Source organism: Oncorhynchus gorbuscha, unplaced genomic scaffold (assembly GCF_021184085.1).
Source record: "Oncorhynchus gorbuscha isolate QuinsamMale2020 ecotype Even-year unplaced genomic scaffold, OgorEven_v1.0 Un_scaffold_1017, whole genome shotgun sequence".
NCBI lineage: Eukaryota > Metazoa > Chordata > Actinopteri > Salmoniformes > Salmonidae > Oncorhynchus > Oncorhynchus gorbuscha.
Genome location: NW_025745930.1, coordinates 187,023 through 202,022, shown reverse-complemented (window position 1 = coordinate 202,022; position 15,000 = coordinate 187,023). Strand labels below are relative to the sequence as shown.

General features: G+C 40.2%; 1 pseudogene; it reads left to right on the top strand.

The window, feature by feature from the left end:
- The window catches only part of LOC124020998, a 54,430-nt pseudogene that overhangs the window by 26,653 nt on the left and 12,777 nt on the right, over positions 1–15,000 (top strand).

Genomic DNA, 15,000 nt, shown 5'->3' with positions numbered 1-15,000 from the left:
CATGTGTGTGTGTGTATGTCTGTTGTCGTGTGTGTGTGCATGTCTGTTATCGTGTGTGTGTGTGTGTGTGTGTGTGTGTGTGTGTGTGTGTGTGTGTGTGTGTGTGTGTGTGTGTGTGTGTGTGTGTGTGTGTGTGTGTGTGTGTGTGTGTGTGTGTGTGTGTGTGTGTGTGTGTGTGTTGCGAGTATCTCAGCTTATGTCTGTTATCGTGTTTGTGCTTATGTTTGTGTTGCTTCACAGTCCTCACTGTTCCATAATTTTTATCCATTTTTTAAACTTACTTGATGTGGAAGAGATTTCCATGTAGCCCTGGCTCTATGTAGTACTGTGTGTTTCCTGTAGTCTGTTCTGGACTTGGGTATTGTGAAGAGACCTCTAGTGGCATGTCTTGTGGGTTATCTGCCTAGTATGAAGATACACATCAATTGTTGTTGTGGTGCAGAAAAGACACAGGTGTGTTATTTGTCATTGTGTTGTTGTGCAGGTGGGATTGTTTAGTTGCGTAGGTGTGTAATGTTGTGTCCTGTTATGTTGTGTTGTGTTGTGTCCTGTTGTGTTATGTTGTGTTGTGTCCTGTTGTGTTGTGTTGTGTTGTGTTGTGTTGTGTTGTGTTGTGTTGTGTGTTGTGTTGTGTTGTGTTGTGTTGTGTTGTGTTGTGTTGTGTTGTGTTGTGTTGTGTTGTGTTGTGTTGTGTTGTGTTGTGTTGTGTTGTGTTGTGTTGTGTTGTGTTGTGTTGATCCAGGTGTGATGGTGTTGTGTTGTGGTGTGTTGTGTTGTGTTGTGTTGTGTTGTGTTGTGTTGTGTTATGTTGTGTAGGTGTGTTGTGTTGTGTTGTTTTGTGTTGTGTTGTGTTGTGTTATGTTGTGTAGGTGTGTTGTGTTGTGTTGTTTTGTGTTGTGTTATGTTGTTTTGTGTTGTGTTATGTTGTGTTGCGTTGTGTTGTGTTGTGTAGTGTTGATCCAGGTGTGATGGTGTTGTGTTGTGTTGTGTTGTGTTGTGTTGTGTTGTGTTGTGTTGTGTTGTGTTGTGTTGTGTTGTGTTGTGTTGTGTTGTGTTGTGTTGTGTTGTGTAGTGTTGATCCAGGTGTGATGGTGGTGTGTTGTGTTGTGTTATGTTGTGTTGTGTTGCCTTGTGTTGTGTTGTGTTGTGCTGTGTTGTGTTGTGTTGTGTTGTGTTGTGCTGTGTAGTGTTGATCCAGGTGTGATGGTGGTGTGTTGTGTTGTGTTATGTTGTGTTGTGTTGCCTTGTGTTGTGTTGTGTTGTGCTGTGTTGTGTTGTGTTGTGTTGTGTTGTGTTGTGTTGTGTTGTGCTGTGCTGTGTTATGTTGTGTTGTTTTGTGTTGTGTTGTGCTGTGTAGTGTCGATCCAGGTGTGATGGCAGTGTTTTGTGTTTCCTTCAGTACTGACATGTGACCAGTTTAAAGGGGATGAGACTCCTGGACAGGTGAGTTCAAAACCCAGGCACCTCTGTTTTAATTAATACTTTCAAGAACCATCTTCTGACACTACAATATATGTCCTGCTATAAATGTTTTTACTCACATGAAGTCAATGAACTTCTCCTCGCTCTCAGAATGTCCCAGGTTTAGCTGGTCTCCTGCCTCTGATGAGGAACAGCTGTCTGGCGTTAAGTAACTCTGGGGAAGCAGCCGGAGGGAGACTGACTGGAGAGGTGTTACTGGAGGTAAACCACACACACACACACAGACACACACACACACAAAAACACACACGCGCGCGCACACACGCACATCCACACACGGTGCAGTCATGCATCCATGTAAACCTATACACCTCGTTCACTCACTTCCTGTTTCCTGTTTCTACTTCCTGTTTGTAGAATGTCTTCACGCAGGTAGACAGTTTCCTGTCTCAAGGTATCCTAAGCAACAGCCGTGAGGTGAGTAGGTTGCTCGGCGCTGTGGAGGACGCCATGAAGCTCATAGCACCGCAGCTCAGAGACAACCACATCACCATGGAAACAGACCACACAGGTAACACACACAACCACACCACCATGGAAACAGACCACACAGGAAACAGACCACACACCCACACCACCATGGAAACAGACCACACAGGTAACACACACACCCACACCACCATGGAAACAGACCACACAGGTAACACACACACCCACACCACCATGGAAACAGACCACACAGGTAACACACACACACACCACCATGGAAACAGACCACACAGGTAACACACACACCCACACCACCATGGAAACAGACCACACAGGTAACACACACACCCACACCACCATGGAAACAGACCACACAGGTAACACACACACCCACACCACCATGGAAACAGACCACACAGGTAACACACACACCCACACCACCATGGAAACAGACCACACAGAACACACACACCCACACCACCATGGAAACAGACCACACAGGTAACACACACACCCACACCACCATGGAAACAGACCACACAGGTAACACACACACACACACACACACCACACAAACATGCACACACACACACATCACATGCACACACACATGAGGAGGAGACACACACACACACACACACACACACACACACACACACACAAACACACACACACACACACACACACACACACACACACACACACACACACACACACACACACACACACACACAAAGATATCACACACATGAACGCACATACACTCCTGAACACACTCATACACATCCTCCTTCACCTTTTACCTTGTCCTTGTACACAGAGGCTGAGATTGCAGTGAGGAGGAGACAGACTCCGGCCATTGGGCCAATCAGCCTGGCCAATGACAACGCTCGACTGGACACCAGCTGGGAGACAGCTACCGGCAACGGGACGTACCCAGGTAGGCTAATCTTCATCATCATCATCATCATCATCATCATCACCATAATCACCATCATCTCGGCCATTCCTCACAGACCTCAATTATTAAGCTATTTTTATTTATGGTAGTGCACATGTACCGCAGGTCATTGTGGACCTGTTCCCTCAATCGAATTTGGTTAATACACAAAGTAAAAGCCTCCTAGTGAATCTGTTTAGAATAACCAAGCTCCTATTATTGATATATACTAAGTATTTAGAACATCAAGTCAAAGATATCTTAAATCATTCCCCCACATTTGTAAATAAAGATCTCATAATCACCACCTCTGTTGTGTACCAGTTCACCACTGGCCTGAAATAAACCCTCAATTCAGAGGTCAGGTCTTTGTCTTACGGATCCTGGATCTGCCCGTGCACGGTTTTCAGCAGTTCCTTGGGACGACAGAGGCAGGTATTGAGATCCGGTTCGAAGGACCAAATTGTTACGAGAATTATGTTCTCGATGTACTCGGTCTGCAACCCCAAATTTGTAAGATACTGGTTGAATGAAACAGACGGAGGCCCAGCTAAAATAGTCAAAATGTTTATTCACGAGAACGCTGGTTCAGTGTACAAAACCTTTCATTTTATACAGACTCCTTACGCACATACTTTCACACACGAACAGACTCCTTACGCACATACTTTCACACACAAACAGACTCCTTACGCACATACTTTCACACACAAACAGACTCCATTACGCACATACTTTCACACACAAACAGATTCCTTACGCACATACATTCACACACAAACAGAATGTATCCTATACACATACTGAAATTAGAATAATTTCATGACTCTCATCAATTTCATACAATTATATGGTTTCAGGGTGGAATATTCTAATCATTCATTTAAACATATAAATTCCCTCAACAGAAATCTTGGATTCTGGATTTTCTGTTTATTCCCTAGTTATTCCTGAAATCTTCCAACCAGGAAACCTGAAAAATCTGAGAATTCTGGGAAAGTTACAAGACATTCTGGTAACTTGTTTCTTTCTGTGCTTCACAGGTTTCGCTCTGGCTGGGTTGGTGTGTTACAAGACATTGGAGAGATCTGTCAACAACTCCTTCCAGTACCTCACAGACACAGACACAGACACAGACACAGACACAGACACAGACACAGACACAGACACAGACACAAACAGAGACACAGCAACCGCCACAGCATCAAAGCCTAGCTACCAGATCAGTTCCAAGGTGGTAACAGCTTTTGTCAGTAACCCAGCAACAGAACACCTCACCAAGCCTGTCATCCTCACCTTCAAACATCTAAAGGTATCATTTAATAATATTATAATAGCTGATGTTAATATATGATGCATGTAAATATTGTAACATATTATAATCGTACATCTACAGCTAGGACTTTTTCATATCCTGACAATGTCCTAACATAATCACGATGTCCTAACATAATCACGATGGCCTAACATAATCACGATGGCCTAACATAATCACGATGGCCTAACATAATCACCTAACATAATCACGATGGCCTAACATAATCACGATGGCCTAACATAATCATGTCCTAATAATCACGATGCCTAACATAATCACGATGGCCTAACATAATCACGATGGCCTAACATAATCACGATGGCCTAACATAATCATGGCGATGTCCTAACATAATCACGATGGCCTAACATAATCACGATGGCCTAACATAATCACGATGGCCTAACATAATCACGATGGCCTAACATAATCACGATGTCCTAACATAATCATGTCCTAACATAATCATGGCCTAACATAATCACGATGGCCTAACATAATCACGATGTCCTAACATAATCATGGCCTAACATAATGTGGCCTAACATAATCACGATGTCCTAACATAATCACGATGGCCTAACATAATCACGATAACATAATCACGATGGCCTAACATAATCACGATGGCCTAACATAATCACGATGGCCTAACATAATCACGATGGCCTAACATAATCACGATGGCCTAACATAATCACGATGGCCATAATCATAATGGCAACATAATCAATGGCCTAACATAATCACAATGGCCTAACATAATCACGATGCCCTAACATAATCACGATGTCCTAACATAATCACGATGTCCTAACATAATCACGATGGCCTAACATAATCACGATGACCTAACATAATCACGATGGCCTAACATAATCACGATGGCCTAACATAATCACGATGTCCTAACATAATCACGATGTCCTAACATAACCATGATGGCCTAACATAATCACGATGTCCTAACATAATCACGATGGCCTAACATAATCACGATGTCCTAACATAATCACGATGGCCTAACATAATCACGATGTCCTAACATAATCACAGTGTCCTAACATAACCATGATGGCCTAACATAATCACAATGGCCTAACATAATCACGATGTCCTAACATAATCACGATGGCCTAACATAATCACAATGGCCTAACATAATCACGATGGCCTAACATAATCACGATGGCCTAACATAATCACGATGGCCTAACATATCGACGATGGCCTAACATAATCACAATGGCCTAACATAATCACGATGGCCTAACATAATCACGATGTCCTAACATAATCACGATGGCCTAACATAATCACAATGGCCTAACATAATCACGAACATAATCCTAACATAATCACGATGGCCTAACATAATCACGATGGCCTAACATAATCACGATGGCCTAACATAATCACGATGGCCTAACATAATCACAATGGCCTAACATAATCACGATGGCCTAACATAATCACGATGGCCTAACATAATCACAAACATAATCACGGCCTAACATAATCACGATGGCCTAACATGGCCCTAACATAATCACGATGTCCTAACATAATCACGATGTCCTAACATAATCACGATGACCTAACATAATCACGAACATGGCCTAACAATAATCACATAATCACGGCCTAACATAATCACGATGGCCTAACATAATCACGATGTCCTAACATAATCACGATGGCCTAACATAATCACAATGGCCTAACATAATCACAATGGCCTAACATAATCACGATGGCCTAACATAATCATATGGCCTAACATAATCACGATGTCCATAACATAATCCTAACATAATGTCCTAACATAATCACGATGGCCTAACATAATCACGATGGCCTAACATAATCACGATGGCCTAACATAATCACGATGGCCTAACATAATCACGATGTCCTAACATAATCACCTAACATAATCACGATGTCCTAACATAATCATGATGGCCTAACATAATCACGATGGCCTAACATAATCACGATGGCCTAACATAATCACAATGGCCTAACATAATCACGATGGCCTAACATAATCACGATGGCCTAACATAATCACGATGTCCTAACATAATCACGATGTCCTAACATAATCACGATGTCCTAACATAATCACGATGGCCTAACATAATCACAATGGCCTAACATAATCACAATGGCCTAACATAATCACGATGGCCTAACATAATCACGATGGCCTAACATAATCACAACATAATCACGATGGCCTAACATAATCACAATGGCCTAACATAATCACGATGGCCTAACATAACATAACATAATCACAATGGCCTAACATAATCACGATGGCCTAACATAATCACGAACATAATCACGATGGCCTAACATAATCACGATGTCCTATAATCACGATGTCCTAACATAATCAACGAATGGCCTAACATAATCACGATGGCCTAACATAATCACGATGGCCTAACATAATCACGATGGCCTAACATAATCACGATAATCACGTGTCCTAACATAATCACGATGTCCTAACATAATCACGATGTCCTAACATAATCACGATGGCCTAACATAATCACGATGTCCTAACATAATCACGATGGCCTAACATAATCACGATGTCCTAACATAATCACGATGTAACATAATCACGATAACAACATAATCACGATGGCCTAACATAATCACGATGGCCTAACATAATCACAATGGCCTAACATAATCACAATGGCCTAACATAATCACGATGCCCTAACATAATCACGATGTCCTAACATAATCACGATGTCCTAACATAATCACGATGGCCTAACATAATCACGATGGCCTAACATAATCACGATGGCCTAACATAATCACATGGCCTAACATAATCACGTCCTAACATAATCACGATGGCCTAACATAATCACGATGGCCTAACATAATCACGATGGCCTAACATAATCACGATGTCCTAACATAATCACGATGTCCTAACATAATCACGATGGCCTAACATAATCACGATGTCCTAACATAATCACGATGGCCTAACATAATCACGATGGCCTAACATAATCACGATGGCCTAACATAATCACGATGTCCTAACATAATCACGATGGCCTAACATAATCAATGGCCTAACATAATCACAATGGCCTAACATAATCACGATGGCCTAACATAATCACGATGGCCTAACATAATCACGATGGCCTAACATAATCACGATGTCCTAATCACATAACATCACGATGGCCTAACATAATCACGATGGCCTAACATAATCACGATGGCCTAACATAATCACGATGTCCTAACATAATCACGATGGCCTAACATAATCACGATGGCCTAAATCATGTCCTAACATCATAATCACGATGTCCTAACATAATCACGATGGCCTAACATAATCACGATGGCCTAACATAATCACGATGGCCTAACATAATCACGATGGCCTAACATAATCACGATGGCCTAACATAATGGCAACATAATCACAATGGCCTAACATAATCACAATGGCCTAACATAATCACGATGGCATAATCACTAACATAATCACGATGTCCTAACATAATCATGAACATAATCCTGGCCTAACATAATCACGATGGCCTAACATAATCACGATGGCCTAACATAATCACGATGGCCTAACATAATCACGATGTCCTAACATAATCACGAACATAATCACAATCCTAACATAACCATGATGGCCTAACATAATCACGATGGCCTAACATAATCACGATGTCCTAACATAATCACGATGGCCTAACATAATCACGATGTCCTAACATAATCACGATGTCCTAACATAATCACGATGTCCTAACATAATCACACGATGTCCTAACATAATCACGATGGCCTAACATAATCATGGCCTAACATAATCACGATGGCCTAACATAATCCTAACATAATCACGATGGGCCTAACATAATCACAATGGCCTAACATAATCACGATGTCCTAACATAATCACGATGGCCTAACATAATCACAATGGCCTAACATAATGGCCTAACATAATAACATAATCACAATGGCCTAACATGGCCTAACATAATCACGATGCCCTAACATAATCACAATGGCCTAACATAATCACGATGGCCTAACATAATCACGATGTCCTAACATAATCACGATGTCCTAACATAATCACGATGACCTAACATAATCACGATGGCCTAACATAATCACGATGGCCTAACATAATCACAATGTCCTAACATAATCACGATGTCCTAACATAATCACGATGTCCTAACATAATCACAATGGCCTAACATAATCACGATGCCCTAACATAATCACGATGGCCTAACATAATCACGATGGCCTAACATAATCACAATAATCACAATGGCCTAACATAATCACAATGTCCTAACATAATCACAATGGCCTAACATAATCACGATGGCCTAACATAATCACGATGGCCTAACATAATCACGATGGCCTAACATAATCACAATGGCCTAACATAATCACGATGGCCTAACATAATCACGATGGCCTAACATAATCACGGCCTATGGCACGATGGCCTAACATAACATAATCACGATGGCCTAACATAATCATAATAATCACGATGGCCTAACATAATCACATGGCCTAACATAATCACGATGGCCTAACATAATCACGATGGCCTAACATAATCATAATCACGATGGCCTAACATAATCACGATGGCCTAACATAATCACGATGGCCTAACATAATCACGATGGCCTAACATAATCACGATGGCCTAACATAATCACGATGGCCTAACATAATCACGATGATAACATAATCACAATGGCCTAACATAATCACGATGGCCTAACATAATCACGATGGCCTAACATAATCACAATGGCCTAACATAATCACGATGGCATAATCACGATAACATAATCACGATGTCCTAACATAATCACGATGACCTAACATAATCACGATGTCCTAACATAATCACGAACCTAACATAATCACGATGGCCTAACATAATCACGATGGCCTAACATAATCACGATGACCTAACATAATCACGATGGCCTAACATAATCACGATGGCCTAACATAATCACGATGGCCTAACATAATCACGATGTCCTAACATAATCACGATGGCCATAACATAATCACGATGTCCTAACATAATCACGATGGCCTCCATAATAACATAATAATCACGATGGCCTAACATAATCACGATGGCCTAACATAATCACATGGCCTAACATAATCACAATGGCCTAACATAATCACAATGTCCTAACATAATCACGATGCCCTATAATCACGATGTCCTAACATAATCACAATGGCCTAACATAATCACGATGGCCTAACATAATCACATGGCCTAACATAATCACGATGGCCTAACATAATAATCACGATGTCCTAACATAATCACGATGTCCTAACATAATCACGATGTCCTAACATAATCACAATGGCCTAACATAATCACGATGCCCTAACATAATCACGATGGCCTAACATAATCACGATGGCCTAACATAATCACAATGGCCTAACATAATCACAATGTCCTAACATAATCACGATGGCCTAACATAATCACGATGGCCTAACATAATCACGATGGCCTAACATAATCACGATGGCCATAATAACATAATCACAATGGCCTAACATAATCACGATGGCCTAACATAATCACGATGGCCTAACATAATCACCTAACATAATCACGGCCTAACATAATCACGATGGCCTAACATAATCACGATGGCCTAACATAATCACGATGGCCTAACATAATCACGATGGCCTAACATAATCACGATGGCCTAACATAATCACGATGGCCTAACATAATCACGATGGCCTAACATAATCACGATGCCTAACATAATCACGATGGCCTAACATAATCACGATGGCCTAACATAATCACGATGGCCTAACATAATCACGATGGCCTAACATAATCACGATGGCCTAACATAATCACGATGTCCTAACATAATCACGATGTCCTAACATAATCACGATGGCCTAACATAATCACGATGGCCTAACATAATCACAATGGCCTAACATAATCACGATGGCCTAACATAATCACGATGGCCTAACATAATCACGATGGCCTAACATAATCACGATGGCCTAACATAATCACGATGGCCTAACATAATCACGATGGCCTAACAACATAATCACGATGGCCTAACATAATCACGATGTCCTAACATAATCACGATGTCCTAACATAATCACGATGACCTAACATAATCACGATGGCCTAACATAATCACGATGGCCTAACATAATCACAATGTCCTAACATAATCACGATGTCCTAACATAATCACGATGGCCTAACATAATCACGATGTCCTAACATAATCACGATGGCCTAACATAACATAATCACGATGTCCTAACATAATCACGATGGCCTCCTAACATAATCACGATGGCCTAACATAATCACGATGGCCTAACATAATCACAATGGCCTAACATAATCACAATGTCCTAACATAATCACGATGCCCTAACATAATCACGATGTCCTAACATAATCACAATGGCCTAACATAATCACGATGGCCTAACATAATCACAATGGCCTAACATAATCACGATGGCCTAACATAATCACGATGTCCTAACATAATCACGATGGCCTAACATAATCACAATGGCCTAACATAATCACGATGGCCTAACATAATCACGATGTCCTAACATAATCACGATGTCCTAACATAATCACGATGTCCTAACATAATCACAATGGCCTAACATAATCACGATGGCCTAACATAATCACGATGGCCTAACATAATCACGATGGCCATAATCATAACATAATCACAATGTCCTAACATAATCACGATGGCCTAACATAATCACAATGGCCTAACATAATCACAATGGCCTAACATAATCACGTGGCCTAACATAATCACGATGGCCTAACATAATCACGATGGCCTAACATAATCACGATGGCCTAACATAATCACGATGGCCTAACATAATCATGGCCTAACATAATCACGATGGCCTAACATAATCACGATGGCCTAACATAATCACGATGGCCTAACATAATCACGATGGCCTAACATAATCACGATGGCCTAACATAATCACGATGGCCTAACATAATCACGATGGCCTAACATAATCACGATGGCCTAACATAATCACGATGGCCTAACATAATCTTGATGGCCTAACATAATCACGATGGCCTCACTAAGAAGTTCTTAGCCTCTCTCTCTCCCCCCAATCCCAGGTGAGGGCAGAGTCATCAGAAATGAACTATACCTGTGTGTTCTGGCGTGTCCATGAAGAGGGAGGGGCGTGGTCAAGTCGTGGCTGTACCAAAGTCACGTCAAACGCTACACACACCGTGTGTTCCTGTTCCCACCTTAGCAGCTTTGCTGTTCTCATGGCCCTCTACCCTGTAAAGGTACACACACACACACACGCACACGCACACGCACACGCACGCACGCACACACACACACACACACACACACACACACACACACACACACGCACACGCACACGCACACGCACACGCACACGCACACGCACACGCACACACACACACACACGCACACACACACACACATACATACGTACACACACACACGCACACGCACACACACATACATACATACACACATACATACGTACACACACACACGCACACGCACACACACACATACATACATACATACATACATACATACATACATACATACATACATACATACATACATACATACATACATACATACATACATACATACATACATACATACATACATACATACATACATACATACATACATACATACATACATACATACATACATACATACATACATACATACATACATACATACATACATACATACATACATACATACATACATACACACACACACACACCGGATGATGTCAAGATAATGCTCCTTAAGACATTAATGAGCGACGACGGACGTGGTGAATATAACTCTTTGTTCAGCAATTTTGAAATGTACAGTGATAGAATTCAGAACATGGGCCGTTCTTGCAGTGTTCTCACTGTACAACAAGTCAGAACCATAGGATAAATAAAGGGGGCATATAGACAATGAAAGCTCTTACAATATTCAATGATTACATTTCTCTAAAACAAGGTTATAGGCTGTTTAGGTTATGTGCACCACCAAGTTAGAACGGTAGGCGAAATAAAGAGGTGAAAAAAGACCAAATTACTAGGGTGAGGCACATTGAACACCGTTTGGGTCTTTGATGTCAAAAAAGATACACTTGAAATAACACTATTCTATTATAGAATGTTGTGTGTGCTGAATTTGCGTGTATGTGCCAAGTGCCACCACTACTATCAGTAGCATTGTCAAAACTATACACAAAAAGTAATAAAGTAAGCACACCACTACTATCAGTAACATTGTCCAAACTATACACATGAAGTAATAAAGTAATAAAGTAATAAAGTAATAAAGTAATAAAGTAAAGTAATAAAGTAATAAAGTAATAAAGTAATAAAGTAATAAAGTAATAAAGTAAAGTAATAAAGTAATAAAGTAATAAAGTAATAAAGTAATAAAATAATAAAGTAATAAAGTAATAAAATAATAAAGTAATAAAGTAATAAAGTAAAGTAATAAAGTAATAAAGTAATCAAATAATAAAGTAATAAAGTAATAAAGTAATAAAGTAATAAAGTAAAGTAATAAAGTAATAAAGTAATAAAGTAATAAAGTAATAAAAATAAAATAATAAAGTAATAAAGTAATAAAGTAATAAAGTAATAAAATAATAAAATAATAAAGTAATAAAATAATAAAGTAATAAAGTAATAAAGTAATAAAGTAATAGAGTAATAGAGTAATAGAGTAATAAAGTAATACATTAATAAAGTAATAAAGTAATAAAGTAATAAAATAATAAAGTAATAAAATAATAAAGTAATAAAGTAATAAAGTAATAAAGTGATAAAGTAAGCACACCGGCCACAAACGATGTGTTTACAATCGTGCGTTGTTACAAATAGGCCACATTATTAAGGTGAGGCACATGGGCAACTAACAGCTTACTACACAACATACACTTAGTACTACCTTCTTAGCTACAGTATACATATCTCCCTGACATATTACATCATTTATACAGCAGCAAACCAGACATTTTGGACTCGTCTTATGAAGGTGGCAGGGCTTTACTTTGTGAGCAAATTTTATCATGAAACTTTGTCATCAAAGTCTGGCATTCTCTGAACCACATACAAAGCTCTCCCTCACCCTCCATTTGGCAAATCTGACCATCATTCTATCCTTCTGATTCCTGCTTAGAAGCGACAATTAAAGCAGGAAGCACCAGTGACGAGATCAATAATAAAGTGGTCATATGAAGCAGATGCTAAGCTTCAGGACTGTATTGCACAGATTGGAATATGTTCCTGGATTACTCCGATGGCATTGAGGAGTACACCACATCAGTCATTGGCTTCATCAATAAGTGTGTCGATGACGTCATCCCCACAGTGACCGTACGTACATTCCCCAACCAGAAGCCATGGATTACAGGCAACATCCGCACTGAGCTAAATGCTAGAGCTACCGCTTTCAAGGAGCGGGACTCTAACCCGGAAGCTTGTAAAAAATCCCCTCCGATGAACCATCAAACAAGCAAAGCATCAATACAGGACTAACATGAAAGCCAAAACCGGCTGCGCGAGTGGTGTTCTGTCCTCCCACACCAAACGCGATCAGGTTAAATATCAAAACAAACTCTGACCCAATTACATTAATTTGGGGACAGGGCGAAAATCATTAAACATTTATGACAATTTAGCTAGCTAGCTTGCACTTGCTAGCTAATCTGTCCTATTTAGCTAGTTTGCTGTTGCCAGCTAATTTGTCCTGTGATATAAACATTGAGTTGTTATTTAACCTGAAATGCACAAGGTCCTCTACTCCGACAATTAATCCACACATAAAACAGTCAACCGAATAATTTCTAGTCATCTCTCCTCCTTTTAGGCATTTTCTTCTCTTGACTTTATTTTGTAATTGGCAATATTTCATAAATTAGGTGCATTACTGCCACTGACCTCGTTCATCTTTCAGTCACCCACGTGGGGATAACCAATGAGGAGATGATACGCGGGTACATGCTTCTATAAACCACTGAGGAAAGGCAGGTCTTGCAGCGCGATCTGCGTCACAAATAGAACTGACTTCTATTTTAGCCTTTGGCAATGCAAACACTCGTTGGCATGCGCGAACAGTGTGGGTGTAATAATTGAATAATATAGATTTCTACATTTATTTTGCAACTCTTGCGCCTGCTACGCGAGCAGTGTAGACAGCCTGTAAGATCGAATCAAACCACACCGACTCTGACACTCGTCGGATGTGACAGGCCTTGCAAACCATTACAGACTACAAAGGGAAGCACAGCCGAGAGCTGCCCATTGACACAAGCCTACCAGACAAGCTAAACCACCTCTATGCTCGCTTCGAGGCAAATAGCACTGAAACATGCATGAGAGCACCAGCTGTGCTGGAAGACTGGTGCCCCCGCACATTGACTCTGTATCGGTACCCACCTGTATATAGTGTCACTATTGCTATTTTACTACTGCTTTTTAATTACTTGTACAACTTAATTACTTGTGCTACTTATTAATTACTGGTTACATTTGTCTCTTATTCTTATCCATATTTTTTTAAACTGCATTGTTGGCTCGTAATTAAGCATTTCACTGTAAGGTCTGTTGTATTCGGTGCATGTGACTAATAACATTTGATTTGATTTGTTGAATTTCTGTTGT